A 14,679-nucleotide genomic window follows, 5' to 3' on the forward strand; every position below is an offset into this window, starting at 1 on the left:
GGGATCGTCCCTCAGCCCGCCCCTCTTTAACATCTACATGGCTCTGCTCGCTAACATCGCCCAATCTCACAACCTCAACATCGTCTCATAAACCAATGACACCCAGCTGACTTTCTCCCTCACCAAGTACCCCACCATTGCCACGACCAACCTCCATGAAGGAATGAAGGCCATCACCGAATTGATGAAGAACAGCTGCCTGAAACTGAATTCCGACAAGACTGAGGTCCTTATCTTCGGCTCCACCCCCTCAGCATGGGACGACTCCTGGTGGCCTGCCGCACTGGGAACCGCACCGACACCCACCAACCACGCACGCAACCTGGATTCATCCTGGACTCTTCAGAATCTATGACCCAGCAAGTCAATGCCATCTCCTCCTCCTGCTTCAACACCCTCCGCATGCTTTGGAAAATCTACAAATGAATCCCTGCTGAAACAAGAAGGACGGTCACCCAAGCCCTCGTAAGCATCAAATTGGACTACAGCAATGCTCTCTACGCAGGAACCATGGCCAAACTGCAACGCATACAAAACACCTCCACCCGCCACATCCTGGACATCCTCCGCCACTGCCACATCACAGCCCACCTGAGAGACCTACACTGGCTCCCCGTCAACAAGAGAATCACGTTCAAACTTCTCACACACGCTCACAAGGCACTGCACAATACCGGACCAGAATACCTCAACAGATGGCTCTCCTTCCACACCCCGACCCGACAGCTTCGCTCCACCGACCTTGCCCTCACCACCATCCCACGCATCCACAGAATGACCGCCGGCCGCAGATCGTTCTCCCACCTCGCAACCAAGACATGGAACTGCGTCAGACAAAGGACCTACTTACCTTCAAGAGACATCTCAAGACAAGGCTGTTTGAGCAGTAGCAGCACCCCCACAGCGTCTTTAGACCCTCACGGGTAAGTAGTGCACTCTACAAATTCTGTAATTGATTGATTGATTGACTGGAATTTTCTAATGTTGAAGGCAGCATCACTCTATTGGCCAATGTCCCTGAGAACCATCTGATCGAGGCTCTGGTAGAACTTTCTCCAAACAGAAGCTGGTCTCATCATAATTCCTTGGGAAATTGAGAGGCTACCATCATCTCTTAAAGAACTGTGCTAGACCCTCTGTACACCAGCATACATCATCCATAAGGCAGTAAACTGGACCAAGCAAACAAGTTTAAGATATCTGGCAAGCTGTGCAAGAATTGCAACAGCATCTTTTTTTAGAAGACAAATGCAGACCCTGGAACTTGTCCTGCAATGTCACTGTGGTTGAAATTTAATTCCAATCAAGAAACGCCATACACCATTGTTTATCCACTTCTTGGAAGAACACAAGGAACCACAACTGGCAATTTAATCTTCCTAGTTACAGGTACATTAGAGGAGTGCCCCGTATGAACACCCCAGTCAACCTTGATTAATGTCCTGCAATCAAGCACCCCTATACCATGGCCTATCTCTTCAGTCTTCCTACACTACCTCTTCACCCTCTACCCACATCTATCTAACATACGCTCACATCCATGCATAATTTGTGCATTCCTATTCTGTACAGTCTACCATTGCTTTTTATCTATGTTTCAATATACAAGCCCACAAATCTACATTCCTACATACAATATCTGTTAGCAGAAATAATACAGAATTCAAAATGTATATTTAATGTTTTCTGTTAAGCACAATGTCCAATTGCTCAACCAGACAAACATAGATTTCAGAAGCAAACCATGGTAATGTACGAGTTTGAAAATCTCAAATGTGTGAAGGTTATCATTCATACATAAGATGAAAATTTCTTAATTTTGTTCAGTTAAGAAATCTGTTTTGGCAGGCATTATTTTCTATTCTTACATCAAGAATATTATCATTTGGAAGGTGATCAATATGGTAATTCTTCTGTTTCGGTATCAGGATCCAGTGACTGTGCTTTCCCCCTCCTGGTGGTGAGATGCATAGGGACAATTGTCTGTATTGCAAAAAAACAGGAAAAACTGGCAGAAGGTGCGAATTGTGGGTATCACTTGGAAAGAGGGTTCTTGCTTCCAATGGACATGCTCAAGACACATGAATGAAGTCAAAGAAGTATACAGGTACCCTGTAACCACACCTTCCAAGGGACTTGGAAACTTTGGTGGCCACCCTGAGCTGTTAGACTATAAGTTTCTCTTGATCCAAAATGTCTTTGTGGAAAATTAAGATACATAATTGCTGATGCCAGGAACCTATTTTCAGAGTTTTGAAGCTTTGCAGACTATTATTGTGTTTGGAAGTCAACCGAAGAGTGAACTTGGTACAAATAGAATTGCAGAACTTTGACTTTGTGATTGAACACTATTCTGAAGAGTCCTCATTTGAGTGTTATAAGCCCTATTGTTTGTTACTGTTTGTTTCCATTGAAGGATTGAAAACAACCATCTTCTTTTCACAGCCTTTTATAAACTTTCTTTTTGAAACATGTTTGAGATTAAGGTTTTGTGTCAGGTGGGAAAGAGATTGCTTATTGTTCCATAAACTCTATAATACAAATGTATATTTATTAAGTTACAATGTTTGAAGATGCCATGTTGAAAGTAATTCAAGCAATAGAAATGAGTTGTAAATTGCAAGAACCATAAAATAGTTCACAGTACTCTTGGCATACGTTATATAGAATTTGATTATGTTTCAGCTGTAGAAAGTTGCAGAGTTTCCCCAAACCATGGACAGTTTGGAGCACACACAGTAAGAGGAAAATGTTTCCCAGGAAAGTTTTTGTGCAGGAAGGTACCTCTTCCTGCACAAAAACAGTCCTACTGACAACACAGAAACCAGCCTGCATTGGCGCTAGGCAGCAATTTGTGCACTAGCACAGGGGGAAAGGACAGAAATGCACCATCTCTTGTAGACAAAATAATACATTTTTTATTGTGATTTCATGGTACTCCCACAGTATCAAAGCAACAAAGAAAAGGCAGCACTGTTAATTTTTTTGATTAAAATGACCCCCGGGGTGGGCCAAGGGTCAAAATATATTTAATTATTTAAAGAGGGGGCATTGATCTCCCCCCTACTCTCTGAGCCAATTTTTGCCCTGAGACCCCAGCCCATGGGGCCCATCAAAATACTCAAAAATATTCAGTGGTAAAGGGGGACGTGGCCCCCCTCCCCAAGTCTCTTAAGTCTCCAGGGACCCCATACCCCAGCACTTATATTTAAAAAGTTGGGAACAGGGCATGCTGCCCACTCCTTAAGGGCTGGCTACAATTATGTGCCCCCGAGAGCCCACTCTCAAGATAGTTTCTCTGCCTGCAAGAATGCAGGCAGGAAAAGATAAGTACACTCCCACCAGGCAGGAGCTGCAGAGATGCTCCCACTGGGGGCGAGCACACATTTCTTTCCCTGTCTCAACTCTTATGGGCATGGAAGCAGAGATTGCTCTTGCCTGTCAGGAGCATAGAAAAGTATATGCTCCCACTGAGCTGGAGCAAAGCCAGCTCCTACTGCGGGGTGCATGCATATGGGAAGCTGGCAAGCGCTGAGGCCCTCAACTTTCTGTTTTGTGGGTACCCCAGTTGGACACTGGGGCACCCATCTAAGGCCCTGTGGGATGGGGTCCATGAGACCAGTCTTGGCTTGGTAGCCCAGTCCCTTAAAAAAAATACAGCCCCAGAGAATGGGGTACCAAGGGCCTGTAAAGACTCATGGGGCACAAGACACCCCACCCCCAGAATTATTAAAAATAAATGAAAAAATTGGAGCTGGTGGGGCTGCGAAGGTTCCCGACACAGAATATGTATCTGGGTGTTCTAGATGAGTACTGGACATCAAAATATATTAAAAAAGGAAACAAAAAATTATAAATAAGTGAAAAGAATGGCAACATTTATTGTTCACTCTCCCTAGCAAGGAGTGCCCTATAAAGCCTTAGGGCATTTCCAAATAATATATTTTCATGCTTGTGGTGCTCATAAAATAGACATTTTTGTATTGGTGTGTGGGGGCTGAAGAAAGTACAGCAGCCCCCCAGCAACATTAAAATACACGTCTTTTGGACCTTTGAATCCATGAGCCCAGGAAAGCTTATCTAATTTGTGTAAAGCTCTTGTAGCCGGAGCTCCGTGCTCTTTAGCTGGGGTGCAGGGACCCCTTGTTGTTTGCTCTATGGCTGCACTTTGTAGTTTTAAAAATTGTATAAAGAAAACCCAAAGATATTTTTTTTAAAGGTTTATCAAAATTTTAATTGGCAATTACTCTATTGTACGGTATGGATTAATGAAATATACATTTCTTTATAAATTTCTGTCAAAGATAAGAATATTCTATGTATATGATAATATTCTGACCCCTTCATAAAGCCAATAGGCCAACTTTTTATATTGTGGTGTTCAGACCCTTTGACAATGTCAGTAGCTCTGCCTTACTTAAAATGACACCCCTTATATTAAGCCATGTGTGCCTGTGGAAGTGTGGGCATCAGTCCCTGTGCCCAACACCACTGCTGCGCACGAGTCGTGCACAGCCGGGAGTCGGCACAGTGACTGGCCCGTAGCCTACCACATGACATTCACGGCCAAAGGCAGTGTGCAGCATGAGGCTGGCTGTCTTGTGGCTGTCTGTGAAGGGTTGGTTGCAGGCTCTGGCTGCATTCCAAGTCTTGCGACAAATCCCATGCCATGCACAGCAGAAGGCACATGTGTGGGGTGCGGTTGGCATTACTTACATTAATAAAATATTGCTTTACATTAAAAAAATCACATAAACACAAAGGTTAAAGTGACTTTATAGTTGGGTAGGGTAATATTATCTTAGTTTACATAAAAAAAAAACCTTAGAATTTCAATGAAAAAGAACAAAGATTAAAGGAATTCTATAGTTATGTGAAAATAGCAGTTAAAAACTACTGTTTTACACTAACAAAGCCCCTGAAATTCACCAGTTATAGTTATCTCTAGTAACTATAACTCATACCTTAAAGTTACTAAATTTAAAACCCTTGCCATGCACTACTAATTATCCCACACGTTTCATCACTCATGACATGATCTGTAACATCACTGATAATATGACTACAACATCTGAAATGATACACTTGATAACAGGACTGTGCATGGCAGAGGTGCGAGTTGCCACTTGGCAACTTGTTTACATTTTTATAGTTCTAAAAGCAGTGAAAGGATTCACATCTAAACTAATTAAAGCATGCTTTCTGAGTAAAGTTCTAGTTTCATGCTAAGTTTGGTTTACATCAGCAGTTTTTGCTTTAGGGCCAGGTAAGACTTCCTAGGGGACCTAAAATAAGAAACACAACATTTTCACCCCCTTTAATATTTTTTCCTGCACAGAGCTACACCAAAATGTACATGCCAGACAGTAGCTGACAATACCAGGCACATTGCAACTTCAGTGCAGATCCATGCAAAGGGTCAAAACTCATAGGAAACTCAAGTAATGCCTTTTTGATAGAAATTGTGTCTGAATCATAACTAGATGCTGTGATTGCCACTGTTTAATATATATGTGTGGATGCGTGTAACATATGTGTGCACATTTACGTTTCTGTGTAAAGATAAAGATGTGTTTCCATATATAAAGTGATGTGTGTGTGTTTGAGTGTGCATCTATCATTCTAACCCAGCTGGCTCAGTTTCCAACACTTTCTGGTGAAATTATATGAAATAAAATCACCAACTTTATACAAATAATGAATTACCAACAATTCTAACTATATCTATCTATTTGTCTATACATATAGATATATTACAGAGTAGCAGCAGCAACTCCGTCGTTATAGTTCGGGTGACCAGAGATAGGGATTTTCTGGATTTTTGTCCCTTTATAACTTTGCACCAATATGAAGACTGTGCGTGAAACTTTGCTGACTGCTGCCCCCATTTCATTTTGAGAGGACTGAAAGTTTTACAACATTTTGTCAGGGGGTTGCAAAGAAAAAAGAGGGCCCACTAAACAGTTTTCAAATGAATGCATTTTCCATAAACTTTTGTATTTCACATTCACAAGTTATGAATATTGGCAGTATTACATATTAGGAAGCACGGATGATTCTGCGATTGTACTGCAGGTAAGTAGAGAAAGTAAGTGTTAAGTTATGAGTTTTTTCAATTTAGTGATATCTTGCAGCATAGTACTCCTAATAGTAGCAAGGAAGCCCAAAAATAAACTAGACTACATACCATTTTCAGATTTACTACAAGAACAATTGAAAGACCAGTTTATGGTCACCTGCTAATTGTAACATATACAAAATACATAATGAAAAGAATACATTTTAATCTACATAAGTTTTCTTTCCATACTCTCTGGCTCACAAAGTAAAGCCGCCCAAACAAGCCAAACAAAAAACATCTTTCTCATGAACCCCTGTGCACCAAAATAAGAAAAATTGACGTAGCAGTAGGCCACACTTCTATTTGGAGGGCATGCTAATTGGCCACTAGGAAAAGAGTTATAATCTCAATTTGTATAACAAGGATTGCCTTTCATTCACTTTAGCCTTCACATATAGTACAATCCTAGTAAAAGTAGCAAAGAAGGCCACAAAATAAACTAGACTGCATATGTAAAAGACACATGATTATGTAAACCAGTGATCAAACACATAACAAATACAATAGATAAAAAAGCAAGAAATCACATTAAATCTGATTAACACTCTGTTGTTATTGTTAGTATTCCCAGAGATAGGAATTCCTTGGATATTACCTCCCTAATAACTTTCTACCCATTTCACTTATCACCACAAAACTTCCCAGACCCATTGCATGTTCTACATTTTGAGATGATGTAAAATTTTGTGGTGAATTGTTAAGGGTTGCCAAAGATGGAAGGGTGTCCCAAAATGTGCTTATCCACCAATACATTTTATATATTGTATTTGACATAGCTAAAAAATGGTTGAATGGATTTACATGAAATTTACCAGGATTATAGATTATGGTGCAGAGATGATGCTTCCTGGGTACTGTAGTTAAGTAGGGTTGGTATATTTTAAGTTATCAGGCATTTAAACCTAATTACATCTGTCACTGCTGTACTTTTGCAGAATTTCACTACATTTTGTGAAACGGCCATGGTACATGGCCATAAACATATTTAAAAAATATATAAATACATTTCCCTACCTGCTTGCACTTTAATAAAGTGGCAATATTTAGGAACCTACTACTTACCTATATCTAAGGCCCTAACACTAACAAAGCAAAAGTGTAGTGAAAACAACATGGCTGCCTTTTCAGTCTAAAAAAACAGTAATCACCTAGTTATATACTGACTTTTCATCACCATGTACCACTCTGTCCTGCAAAGGTATCACTGCATAGCATGCCCTAACGAAGACCTTACTGTAATATTGGATTGTGGTACCCTTGCATCCTTGCATCACTTATGGTGTTGCATGGGCAATGCCACACTTGATTCAGATTTACAAAGGAACTCAAGGCCGCTATCTGTGGCCCTTCATTGATTCATAAATCTTGAGAAACACAAGACAGCGCAATTTGCTATTTGTGTTACTCTGCACACTATAGTCTACAATGCTGCTAAATTTCATATATATCCATATGCCACACCACTGTAGCCGCTCCATTATGCAGTATTCCACTCTGTGCCACTCCACTCTACGCTATTACACTGTAAACAACACCACTGTACGCCACTCCAGTCTATGTCACTCCACTGTACTCCACTCAACACCATACGCTGTCCTACTCTATGCCATTCTACTGTATGGCACTCCACTGTACTCAATTCCACTGTATGCCACCCCACTCTACTACACTCCACAATATTTTAAATATACGCTACTTAATTTTTGCTACTCCACTCAATGCCACTCCAGTGTATGGCACCCACTCTAAGCCACTTCAATATACGCTATTCAATTGGACTTCCTTTCCAATGTACAGAACTCTACTGTTTGCTATTTCACTATACTACGCACCACTGTATGTCACTCCAGTCTACACCACTCCATTATATGCTTCTCCACTGTATGCTACTCCACTTTACACTATTGCACTCTATGCCACTCCACTGTACAATACTCGGTGCAATGCCACTCCACTCTATGCTATATCACTGTAAACCACTCCACTCTGTGCCAGTCCACTCTACACTATTACATTGTATGCAACTCTACACTACACCACTTCATTGTATGCCACCTCACTGTGTGCCATTCCGCTATGTGCTACTACATTCCACTTAATGCCACTCCACTCCACACTATTGTACTCTATGTTATTTCACTCTACATTATTCTACTGTATGCAGAGCTACTTTTCTACAGTACACCATTCTACACCTTTAGGCTGTATGCAACTTCAGTCATTACCCATCTACTGTATGGTATTCAACTCTACCCTACTCCACTGTACACCACTCCATTTTAGGCTATTATACCCTATACCACATACACCACTCCAATCTAAACCACTTCACTCTACCCCACTCCACTGCATGCTACTACACTAAATGCTATTGCACGTTTCGTCACTTCGCTGGACTCTACTACATTATAAATTATTCCACTCTATGCCACTCCACTCTATGCCACTCCAGTCAACGCGACTCCACTCTAGGCTATTCCACTTTATGCCACTCCACTGTACGCTAATTTACTCTATGCCTCTCCAGTGTACTCTCCTCCACTCTATATAACTCCACTCTACATAACTCTACTACACTCTGTAACAGTCTACAAGACTCTACTCCACTCTATCCCTGTATACTCCACTGCAAGAATTTACACTCAACTCTATGCCCATAAACTCTCTTGAACCGCACTCTACTCAAATCTCCAACAGTTTTTCATGCCATACACCATATCACTCCACTCTACTGTACGAGATGTAATTCCATTTTATAACAGTTTCCTTAGCTCTATTGTATGCTACTTCAGTGTATGCCACCCCACTCTACTATAATCCTCTGCGCCACTCCACTGTACACTATTCTATAAACGTTTACCACACCTCATGACACTCTACGACATTCTACTGAACTCTATTCTGTAAACTCCACATCCAACTCTATACTAGGCCTGGGCAGAATGCACAGAGTAATTCTGTGCAGAACTCTGTGGTGCTACATGGAGCAATGTGATACACGTACTCCTGTTCAAAATCAGGAGCAAAAACCACCATGTGGTTTGGATGGGCTCAATTATTTTGTTTTTCATTCTGTTCATGGTGCCAAGCCTGATTTTTTTTCTTTCTCTGATACTCTTTTCAGTCATCCACCCTCGTAATTAATCTACCACTTATTTGTATTTATTGCATCAGTGTATCTTTTTGTGTCTGTGTATTTGTAATTTTTTCATTTTTTTTTTGCTTTTTGTGGCTTTCTATATTTTTGTTTATTTTTACCTTTACTTCCTTAGTTATTTCTTCCTTTCTTCCTTCTCCTTTCCTTTCTTCACCCCACCAACTAGCACCACGGCAGAGCAGGGCGGCACTGGCTAACATGGGAGTGGCAATGCCAGGCCCCCCTGACAGCCAGTAGGAGCCCTCTACTTCATGGATGGCAGTGCCATCAAGGGGTGTAGCTCTGGCCCATCTTTTGGGGGGAGGAGGTGGCAGCACTGGTTTTCTATGTGCAGTACCACCTCTCCGCCATGCTGGCAGCAGGTGGCAGGCCTGGGAGTGGTCATCCACTGCAGGAGCATCAGCTGTGCTGATCTACGGTACAAAAGTGTGCTCAGGGTACCACCCACGTCCAGCACACCACCCAGCAGCTGATGCACCTCTGGGAAGATGTCATCAACTGCATGCAGGACCTGCTTGACCTGCTAGCCATGGAGATTTCAGGGATCTGTGAGTATTAACTATGTTATTGTGTTTGTGTTCTACAATGCTAACTTTTTTTTCTGAATAGCATGTTGCTCACACTCTGAGGTAAGTCACGTTTAGTTTACATTAAGAAAATTATTTATTATTTTATCCAGTTAGAGCTAGGCAGGTGATCAGAGTTACATTATTGTACTAGTAAGCACTCTCATTGGTTGATTATTTGTGAAGTCATTGCAATGCAGATTCCTCTGTCCTCCTGTCACCTTAGTGAATCAGTGATATCAGTGAGTTAGCATTCTCTGTTAATTCCTTTATGTAGCTCACACGGGGCCAGATGTAGGAAAAATCTAAATTGCAAGTCGCAATTTGGTATGCAGAAAGGTGTCTCAGACACCTTCTGCAACTCGCAATGGGGCCGCAAAGACCCACCTCATTAATATTAATGAGGTGGGTCGCAGTTTGCGACCCCATTGCGAGTATGGGCACTCACGGGGATGGTGGCCTGCTGGAGTCAGCAGACCACCATGTCCGTGACTGGTTTTTAATAAAGCAGTTTTTTTTTTTTCTAAGTGCAGCCCTTTTTCCTTAAAGGAAAACGAGCTACACTTTGAAAAAAAAAACGAAACCTTTAGTTTCTGATTTTTTCAGGGCAGGTAGTGGTCCATAGGACCACTGCCTGCTCTGAAAAAATATTTTTTTATCCAGTCACAAAGGGGAAGGGGTCCCATGGGGACCCCTTCCCATTTGTGACTGGGTTACCATCCACTTCAAGTGGATGGTAACTGCGATTCCATTTGCGACCGCTTTCGTGGTCGCAAATGGAATTGCATTGCATTGCGAGTCGCAAATAGGAAGGGAACGCCCCTTCCTATTTGCGAGTCGGAAATGCATTTTGCGAGTCGGATCCGACTCGCAAAATGCATTTCTGCATAGCAAAGAGCCATTTGCACCTCGCAAACGGCGTTTTTTGCTGTTTGCGAGGAGCAATCTCCTTGCTACATCTGGCCCACAGTCCCAAGCAATTTCACAGTGATGTTAAGTACTAGTATGCACCTATACATTGCAAAAAAGGGAGACTGAGATTGTCCATCAACAGGGTTGAGAAATGAGAATAGAATCAAAGATCATTCATTGCAATGCATTAGTTCCAAATGTAGTTTTGATTAAGGAAATTTGGAATAGGGATTTTAGGAGTATAGCTAACTCAACAATAGTTGATCATACTAGTGCTTTAGGTGGTCTGAATTAAGAACAATATAACTGTGCTTCATTGTTATATACTAATTTTCTGGAGATTAACTCTGCCACTAATGCATTTTTTTATCTTCTTTATTTCTTACTTCAGCCCCCAAGGGCAAGAAGAGGGGTACCACAGAGGCGGGTCCGGCAGAAGCTAGCTGGGAGCCGACCACCAGCACCAATGTTGAAGGCTCTGTTCGTCCCAATAAGTCCTAATATTTAATATTATTATTATTTCCCTAACTTTTACCTCTGCCCACTATTACACTGCTTTTAATTTTGCCTTGCTTACTTTCTTATACTGTCTGCTTTTTTTTCCAAATCCCCTATCCAGTTTCTGTTTAACTCCTGATGTGCCTGCATGATCTAGTTTCTGCCTTTCACTGACCATTTTTATTCCACCCCTTCATTGCATTTCAGTGATTCCAAGTCATCACCATAGGCTATAGCTCTGCCACTCTATTATGCAAAGTTTTTGGCTGGCATTACTACTTGGCTTTTCTAAGATTGTGAAACAACAGTATGCCCAGACTGGTATTTTAAACAGAAAATACTGCAGTGCTAACTGACGTGTAAAGATGTTTTGTGGTTGCATTTCTTTGATTAAAAAAGTTAAGAGGCGGTGTACCTTGCATCTAAAATCTGTATAATGTTTTTTACTAGGCACAGTGAACACCAATGTAGCTGGCTCAAGTTCCCCTGCAGGAGGAGATAGAGCAGGGGGAGATGTGGCTGCAGTGATGGCTGGTAGTAAGTTGCTTTGCTTGCTTATTGCCAATTACTATTACTCACTAGCTACAAGGGCATTGTCATGATTGTAATTGAACCCCTCCGCATCACAGCTACACCGGTGGTTGGGTTACTTTTGGCCTCTTCTATCTGCAACTTAGCAAAAGCACACATAATGTACACTAAAAAATAAATGATGGCTTTATGGAAATAGGAAAGAACAGAAGGTTAAAAGAAAAGATAGGTGAAATGAGGGAAAGGAAAGTATGCGTGGGTGGGTGAAAGGATGTGTGGGCGAGTTTTGCGTAAATGGATGGGTGGGTTAAAGGATGAAAAAAGGGTGGATAGTGGGTATTGAATGGATGGATAAAGGATTGTCAAATTTGGTAAGAGACTGGATGAAAGAGAGTAAAGCTTAAATCATTGGGACTATGGGTGAATACAGTAGGAAGAATAAAAGGTAGAGAAGAATTGCTTAGATGAATAAACAAGGGAGCTCTTCAGTAAAGGGACATGCTGCTCATCTACTTCACTTACTTTGTATTTTATGGTTATCAATGCTATGGTTCCACATGTGGGGTATTTTAATTTGTGTTATAATCTCTTGACTCACTGTATTTGTTAAAGAAGTCAGATATGTATCCCACCCATCATCATCATTCATCAAACTCCTCCCTGCCCATGGCACTTCGCCACCCATGACCAAAGAAGTGCATTATGGTTAAATTTGTGCCTACAGAATTGGTTGTGCAAAGTGTGTCTGCTTCAGTTAACACACCATTTACAAAGTTTTCATTGCTTTGCAAACTGAACACACAAGGTGTGTGGTTTTCCCTTTGCCCACTCAGTCACATCTTAGTACTTCACTCCTTCATTCTTTCCTAGGTACTTCTGTCCCAGCCTACCAAACAAATTGAAAAATCCATTCTTGGAATGTGCCACATTTTTTTGGCTATGTGAAGTGTTTACAAAATGTATTTCTTAGTTTCCCATAACAGATTTATTTTACGCCTGTTCAGATTTTTCTCTTTAGACTTTTGATAATACAGTGACTAAAAAAGTCAAAGCTTAGGCACACAAAGAATTGATGATCAGTGACACCCTTCGATTCTATAGCAAAAGTGCTACCTATCCAACTGATTCCTCTGCCTTACTCTGCAGTACAGAAAGTCGGTTTAATTTCCTTACTGCCAAGCAAAATAATTTATTAGATAGAATTTGTGGTGGTGGGTGAGGCCAGTGAGTAAAGTGGGACCAGTAAGTGCACGATTTTCTTTCAAGTTTGGTTTAAGGAATACTCTGTGACAAACATGCCAAATGCAATCTATATAGCCCATTCCTTTCCTTGTAGTGTAGTGCATTGTTTTTCCCACCATCTACTTACAGCAGACAGGATAATAATATCCACATTTTATATGTGACCTGTGTGATTTAGGCCCTCATTATGACAGTGGCGGTAAAAACCACCTACCCCCACGGCGACGTGCACCAAAAGACCGTCGCCGTGGCTACCGGTTGACCGCCATATTATGACCGTAGCTGGAATTGTGCCAGAAGGTTGGCAGAATTCCGGCTACAGTCATGGTAGCGGACGGTGGTAAGGTGGCGCTGCTGCCAGTAGACCGCTCCAGACCGTATCATGACCAATGATACGGTCTGGCGGTGTTCTGCTGGCAGACGCTGCTGCTGGCAGCAGCGCCCCGTCCCGTCTCCTGCCAGAGGACCCCATGCAAGCAGATAAGTTGGGTGCTCCGACAGGGGAGGGGGTGTTGTGTGTGTGTGGGTGTGTGTGTATGTTTCTTTGTGTGTGCATGCGGGTGTGTGGCATGTGGACTGCGTGTGTGCATGAATGGATGTGAGTGTCCATGTATGTTGTGTTGTGTGCATGCGTGTGTGCTTGTATGTATGTCAGTGTGTGTGGATGTGTATCTGAATAGATGTATGCACGCGTGGGTATGTGTGGGTGTATGCGTGTGTATGTTGGTGCGTGAAGGTGTGTGTATGTTTTGGGAGGGCTATAGTGGGAGGGGGACGGTGGTGGAGGACTCTGGGGAGGGGAGTGGGGAAGACCCCTATCAGTGACAGGGAAGGAATTCCCTGGCACTGATAGTGCCTAACGCCATGGCTTTCGTGGCGGTATGGAAGCCACGAAAACCATGGCAGTAGGCGGGGTCATAATCCCGCTGGTGGGACAGTGAAGGACACTTGGCTGAAGACTGAAGTCTCCAGTCTGGTGGCTGGTACTGCCCTGCGGATGGAGTGTTACATTGGCGGTTTGGCTTGTGCCAAACCTCCAATGTAATATTTTGGGGAAGAGTGCAGCCATCCTGTTGGCAGTACTTTTCTCCAAAATACCCCCGTCCTACGGGGTCATAATGAGGGCGATAGTATCTTATTTATCATTCATTTGTCTCTTTGCTGTCAGGGTAGAAACTAAGTGAAAGACATTTGGAGAAAAGCAGGGCCATGGAAATCAAAGATAGATAATTGTGAACTGCAGGTGCCAAAGCTGCAGGCAGGAACAAGTACTCAAAGCGCTGGATAGCATGCCTCCATTAATTTGACAGAACGACTTGTACTCCATAGTCCATAATGCATTACTCATAACTGAGAGGTAATTCTGTTGTTTTTCACTAGTGTCTCTTTAGTTACTAGAAAAGCCTTACTAGAAAAGCCTTCAAAAGAAAGAAAAATGAAATTGCTGTTTTTTAATCTGGTCTTATTCTGCCTCAAATCTTTTCTACCAGACAGTCAGTGTGTTTTATGTATGGCATGTGTAGGTAAATAAATACAATTGGTTCTGTGACTCTCTTAATCATAATCACATCAAATTCCAATGGGACCAGCAATTTAGTGCTACTGTACCACCAACTACCTACTTTTGAAGAAGTGTTTGTTGAGAGCATTGT

Source organism: Pleurodeles waltl, chromosome 5, assembly GCF_031143425.1.
Source record: "Pleurodeles waltl isolate 20211129_DDA chromosome 5, aPleWal1.hap1.20221129, whole genome shotgun sequence".
NCBI classification, from domain to species: Eukaryota; Metazoa; Chordata; class Amphibia; order Caudata; family Salamandridae; genus Pleurodeles; species Pleurodeles waltl.